Below are 6,980 nucleotides of genomic sequence, written 5' to 3'. Positions count from 1 at the left end.
GCGTGCGTTTTCTTTCGGGCTGATCGATCAGCCCGTCGCCCTGGCGTCCCCGTCGGCGTCCCGTCGGCGTCCCGTGCTGCTGAAGGGGTCGGAACAGTGCCACCTCCCCAGGTGGGCCGGTCCCGTTTGTTCTGGGGTTGACATAAACGAGTGGTTCTGTCACAAAGCGTCCATTTTTGAGTGACGTTCATGGGGGACTAGCGTGTACAGCCGTCGGCGCTCCTCAGCGTGGCGACTGGCTGCCGGCAGCGCTGTCCTGAGGCTGTTCTATGGCGTGGGGCACGGGTTATTCAAGGCCTGGAGTGACAGGTGTCACCCTGCACAGATCCGTGGCCATAGGAGATGAACTTGGCCTAAGATGAACTTGGCTCAGTGACACACCCTGGAGAGATGCATGAGGTACCCAACCTCTGCCACGCGAGTTGGACTGCCCAGCGCTCAGGTCTGATCACCGGGCAGCCTGCCCCTCACCATGTTCAGCTGATCTCAGTTGAAGTAACGACAGTTTTATTTACACGGTAGCAGCAGCTTTATCCTCCCGATTAAAGGAGCAGAAAATGGTGTTTTCGTAGCCAATGCGCATGGTGTGTGTCTAGACAACAGTGGGTGCTGTGGACTAGCCCGTGGCTCGTGGGTGTCTGTGCTGTGGCGTGTGCCATGGCGTGTGTCGTGGTGTGTGCTGTAGCGTGTGCCGTGGCATGTGTGTGCTCCGAGCATGGTTTCCTGGAATGCCTTCCCAGCCATGCAGAAGGACAGAAGAGCTGTCATGTGCATGTAACATGTGATTACATAAAACAATGTCCAGAAGTGACCGGGAATCTTCTCAGACCTGCAGGTGTTTTTTAAAGGCAGGTCTACCCTGTGGTCTCATCATTCCACTCGCCAGTACTCATTAGCTTCATCAGCCATAAGGGTGTACCAAAGTTCCCCCACCTTGTAATTTTCTCATTTTTGAATGAACGCACGTAACTTTTGCATGCGGGTTTGCGGAAAGCTTGGGTAGGTGCTGAGATGGATACTAGATTGGGGGTGCGGAGCCCTGGGTGGCAGAGTGACGTCGCTGGAGGCAGGGCCGGGAGGAGAGCCAGTAGGAGCCGCACGGGAGCACATAGCATTCCTGCCGCACAGGTGCCAGCGACAGCAGTCCCTGAGCCCGGCCCAGGCGCTGTCAGCAGTGGCGCGGGCCAGCCCCAGCCCACGCCGCTTGTCAATAACATTTCCCCGGGACACGCGTGCTTTAACAGTGCAGTGTCACAGCCGGGCAGTTGTGACGGACACTGACGTCCCGCACAGCCTGAAATGCTTGCTCTCCGGTCCTTACGGAATTGGCTGGCCCCTGGCCTAGGTCACTGTCAAATGTAAAACGATTAGGAAGCGATGAGTTTTAAATATGACTTGCTTATTCAGAGCTTTGCCATAGAACTTATTTACTTGGGAGCGAATATCATTTAACTTTAATAATTGGAAGTGAATATCATTCGCGAGCTGGCTCATACCATTCCTGACAGCTTATCAGCTGGCGCTGGCGAGCCAGGGGGATGGTCTGAAACGCGCCCGAGGCACCGGGGCCGGCTCTTCAGCGGAGGGTGCGCTGGGGTCTCTCGCCCCGGACGCAGGGACTCCGTTTTCTTAGGGATCAGTGCCTGGCGCACAGCAGGTGCTCAAATATTTGCTGAGTCAGAGAAGGAACTTTCAGCCTTGAAGGAAAGTATTTTTATTGATTTCATAGCAGAGGGTGGGAGAGAGAGAGAGAGAGAGAGAGAGAGAGAGAGAGAGAGAGAGAGATATCAACGGTGAGAGAGAAGCGCCTGGGCATGTGCCCTGACCTGGAATTGAACTGTGACCTCCTGGTCCATAGGTCGGCGCTCCACCACTGAGCCACACCAGCCGGGCAACTTTCAGCCTCTTCTGCATAGAGCCCTGCCCGCTCACTGCTGTGGGTGTGGCCAGAATGACTTCCCGGCCCCACATCTTGTCCGAGGTCCCAGCCTCTGGGCCCCCACGGTTCCTCTCAGGAGTGGAGACATTGCAGCTCTTGCTCATCAGGATTTAGAACTGGAAACCGTGTTTGCGTGTGCACGGTTTGCGTGTGCACGGTTTGCGTGTGCACGGTTTGCGTGTGCACGGTTTGCGAGGTGCAAGTGTAACCGTGTCTCCTCCCAGGACCTGACCTTCTGGTCACACTCAAGTCTTTAGATCGCCTTCTTTCCGATTTTTTTTAAAAAGGCCTCCCCTCCTTCTGGCGCAGCATCGCCATCGTGTGGCCGTAACAGGTTACGGCCACGTCATAGATCTTGGCTCCCGGCTGCAACCAGCCACCACCGGCTCCCAGGTTCCGGAAGCAGCAGGTGATGTTTGAAAGCAAATGCGGCGACGAGTGGGGGCCGCGCGGCAGATTCTAAAGTGCATCCAGGAGGCTCGGCGCTTCCTCTGAGTCACTTCAGGGCAGCGGGGTGCGGGCGGGGAGGGGGGTGTCGGCCCGCCTGCCTGTGTGTCGTTTCCTCCATCTCCCTCCACCCTGAGCTTGCGGGCTCCCTCCACAAACGGGGTTTCAGGCGAGGTAGCGCCATCTGCTGGGCGCACGCCGTCGGGTCGGTGTGCGGTGGGCTCAGGCTGCGCAGAGGAACGAAGGACAAACCCACAGCCCGTGGGAGGACAGCGGGCGCACAGCAGGACCCGGGGGCGTGGGAACCCACCTCTGGTGTGAGCCCCCTACGGTGCTGGCCCCTGCGGGGAGCCGGCAGGGCCTGAGGATGCACACCAGCCCCCCTGTCCTCAGTGTCCCCTGAAGAGTGGTCTTTGGGCCCCTCCTCCGAGTCATGGGGGTGAGCTCAGAGCCTCCCCGAGTACAGGACCCCCCCTCACAGGGCCCTGGCGCTGCATTCTCACCTCCCCAGTGGCTCTTGTGCACACCCCGTCCGGGAGCCCCGCCCACGGTGGGAAAGACTCTTCTCTTCCAGCAAAGCCCAGAGGGCGCGGGCCTCCGGGTGAGGCTGACACACGGCGCCGTGGGTGCGAGCCGGAGCGGGACCACGTGCCCAAGTCCTGGCTCCCACCTTCGCTCGCCGCGCCCTGTGGATGAAGTGATGACAGACCCAAAGCCCACCCCACAGGTGCTCACACGGAGGGCTGCTGCGGTCACCCCGTCTCCCCAGCGCTCCCGCTCCCTGCACCCCGGCTCCTAGGTGGGGGGCGGGGGGCGGGAGGCCAGTCCCCTCCCATCCCGAGGCTCAGCCACAACCTGCACTGAGAAGGTTCCAGAACCGGAGGCCACTGCCTTCCTGCCTGAGCGTCCTCTCTCTGAGCCTCAGCTCCTCCATCCCTGATACACACGGGGTGTCCCAGCCAGCTCGGACCTGCAGGGGCCCTCTGCTGGCCTGGCCAGCGCTGCTCAGGTTAGAGCGGCGGCCCATGCCCCCAAGGGTCTGGATTGGATTCCCGGTCAAGGCCATGTACCTGGGTTGCAGGTTCGATTCCCAGCCCGTGCAGGAAGCAACCAATTGATGTGTCTCTCACACCAATGTTTCTCTCTCTCTCTTTCCCTCCCTCCCTCCCACTCTCTCTAAAAATCAATGGGAAAGGTATCCTCAGGGGAGGATTAACAAAACAAACCACAGGCCCTCACTGCTGTATGACACCCGCTGTGGCCCGTGTGAGGGTGTGAGGTCTGGTGGGTGCAGACCCTCCTCGGACCACCGACTTCCCTTGTGGGTTCCTCCCCCGCCCCCCGGCCCTAGACCAGTGGTCGGCAAACCGCGGCTCGCGAGCCACATGCGGCTCCTTGGCCCCTTGAGTGTGGCTCTTCCACAAAATACCACGTGCGGGCGGCACGTACAGTGTGAAGTTGACGTAAAACTTTAATAAAGTTTATTAAGTTAATTTTAGGGAACGTTGTGGAGTGAGAGAAGATGGAGTGTTGAGGATTGAGAAAGGTATGTTGAGACTCACCTGCTGACCCAGCGACCCAGCGCGGACATGCAGCCCAGCGGTCGGGGCCCGCCTCACCCAGCCGCTCAGGAGCCCGGGAGCCTGGAGCGCGGGGCCATCCACGGTCTCCTCTCTCAGGCCCCCGCCGTCCAGGAGGGGGAGTGTCCACTCATGGGCAGGCCACCTCCCCTCGGCCCCCGAGCCCGCCTACATCCTCCGTGACACCAGCCCCACCTGGGCCAGTGGAGCCTGGCCGTCGGGGCTCCTGGCGAGACTGTCTCTCTCGGGGCCTTGTTTCTCCGTGTGTCCCAGCTGGTCCTCAAGGTCACGTGCCTGGAGGGCCAGGCGGGCAACGGAAGAGAAAGAAAGGGTCGGTGCGGGGCAGGGAGTGGGCGAGGCAGCCCCCTGGGCCCTGATTCCTCAGCCAGAAACTTTCAGGAGATGCGAGCTCTCCGAATGTGCACGATTCTGGCAAAAATTGAGTTCCATTTGTCTGTCCCCGGCTTATCTCCGACGGCCGGGCCGCCTGTGTTCCTCCTGCCCGGGGCCTGGGCCGCTGGAGGGAAACTCAGAACCGCTCCCTCCCCAGCCACCAGCCGCCCCCCGGGCACCTTTGTCTTCCGAGCCTGGCCTGGGGCGCCCGGGCTCCCCTAGGAAGTTCTGGTCAGACGCCTTTTGAGCGAGTCCACTGTCAGGAACGGACAGGGCGAAGGGCCCGGCGTCGTGTCTTTAGCTGTAACTGTCCCGATTAATGACGGGTTGAACGAGTGCACGTCGGGGCGGCCCCGGAAGGGCGTCCGCGTGGCTGCGGAGGCCCCGGCAGCTGCTGCGGGAAGCGGGGCCCGGGCAGGGGGAGAGCTAGTTATTCATAAATTACTCCCATCGTCGGAGACCCCTCTTTAGACAAATTAGCAGGGGATACATAATCAACTCTAACTGTATAATTTATAATAATTGATCTCGTTTTGACTGACCACTCGTCGCTTCCCGAATACCCTCGGAAGAAAAATTGCCCTATTAGGGTAAGTTTAATCCGCAACATAGCTAATGAATCCTATTACTTTAAGGTCATATTTGAAGCTTTTGTTAATTGTCAGAACCATTTTAAATTGATTAGAGTTAAATTAAATCAATGTAATGTTTAGAAAAACAATATTTCTAATGGATGAGGCCGGGCTGACCTCAAATAAACATATTTATCAACCGATTCCTGGTGACGAGAAGGGGAACAGCTGGGCCCATACTTCACGTTTGTCTATAATATGGGAAATGTCACCAGGCAATTAGTTATGTCAGGTAATGAATGGGGAGCATGGGGACTCCCTTATGGCCGCTGGGGTGGGTGGGGGTAGAAGGTTCCAGACCCGGCCTCTCACCTTCCGATGGCTGTCCCTTCCCCCAACCCCCGCACAGGGCTCCCCGCATCTCATTCCCATATCCCCCAGAGCTCACCTGGCCCACGGCGGCTCCAGCCCCGCCCCGCCCTCTCCCTGCTCCAGGAGTTGCGATGCTACCCCTTGGCCTGGTCCACGCCTACTCCTCCCACCACCCCCTGGGCTTTGCTAGGGCGTCACCGCCTCCAGGAGGCCTTCCCTGATGCCCCCAAGCTCCATCAAGTCCCCGGAGCATGGGTTCTCTGGACAGCCCAGGTACCTGCCCCAGCTGTCACATGACATGAGTGTGACTAGCGGGTGGCCGTCCGGCTCCTGCACCAGGTTGCCGGCTCTGTGGGAGCATCCCTGTTGCTTTACTTAGGTCTGGGGCGCGGGGGCTGGGGGGCAGGAGCCCTTGGCACCTGCCTACGAACGGCTCCCGTGGGCCAGCCACACACCCTGGCATTTCTCTAGGAAACCCTCTGGGAAGAGCTGGGAGGGCGCATCCCCCCAAGGTTACGACTCAGGAGGGTGTGGTTGGTTTCCCAAAGGGACGGGAGGACTTCCTCTTTAGTATTTAGTTTGGGGCGGTGAGAGCGTCAAGATGCCGTCACGCAGCCCGAACACACCCCCGATTCTGGATTCTCTCCCAATTTCGTCTTGCCCTGCCCACGCCCACTTCCACAATAAGGTTCATTCCAGGCACATTCGCAGGTGGCGTGTTACATTAGATACGTCCAAGTGCCTTGCAAACCGCTTTCCCCCGGGCACGTGGCACGGGCTGAAGAATATTTCATTCGGCTTACGGCAGGTGCCTTGGTGGCAGGCTCGATCCTCGGCCCCCGAGTGCTTGTGGAGGCACCCAATCCGTATGTCTCTCTCACATCGATGTTTCTCTCTCCTTCTCTCCCTCCCCCTAAAAAAAATCAATGGAAAAATACCCTCAGATGAGGATTAACAACAACAAAAAAGTGTACAGTTCAGCGAGTTTTGACAATACAGTCACGTGACAGGCACGATATGGGGGTGGGATATAGAACATTTCCCCCCAAACCAATTCCCTCATATGTTTCCGCACTCAGTGCACGCCCAGTCCCTCGTCTCGGGCAGCAGCTGGTTATGTGTCTGTTCGTACAGTGTTGCCCTTTCTCGAATAGCAGAGAAAGGGCACACGGGTGGGCCCGGCGCCTTCCCTCCCCGGAACGCCTCGCGTGCCGTCGTCGCCCCGTGGCCGCACACAGCGAGGGGTCGTCCTTTCCGCCGCTCAGCAGCGCTCCGTCCGGCCGCGCACTGGTTAACAGCTTGGGGTTGTCCTAGTCGAGGCCAATGTCAACAGCGCTGCCACGGGCCTGTGAACAGAGGGCCCTCTGTGGCCATGTTTCCGTTTCTCTTGGGGAAATGCCTCGCCGTGGGGTGGCTGAGTCATAGGTAAGTGTCTGTAGAGCTTTATCACAGGCCGCGCCGTGCCCACCGCCGCGGGGCCGCCGGTGTCCGGCTCTGCAGCCGCTCCCCACCTCCTCCCCCAGGTGCAGCGCCTTCGCACTGCAGTTCCCATCAGCAGTTCTTCTTCTTTTATAAAATATATTGTTATTGATTTCAGAGAGGAAGGGAGAGGGAGTGAGAGACACATCAGTGATGAGAGAGCATCACCGCCTCGCACTGGGGATCGAGCCCGCATCC

The sequence above is a fragment of the Myotis myotis genome, unplaced genomic scaffold, assembly GCF_014108235.1.
Source record: "Myotis myotis isolate mMyoMyo1 unplaced genomic scaffold, mMyoMyo1.p scaffold_m19_p_19, whole genome shotgun sequence".
Lineage (NCBI taxonomy): Eukaryota > Metazoa > Chordata > Mammalia > Chiroptera > Vespertilionidae > Myotis > Myotis myotis.
Note: the sequence above shows the minus strand (reverse complement) of the source record.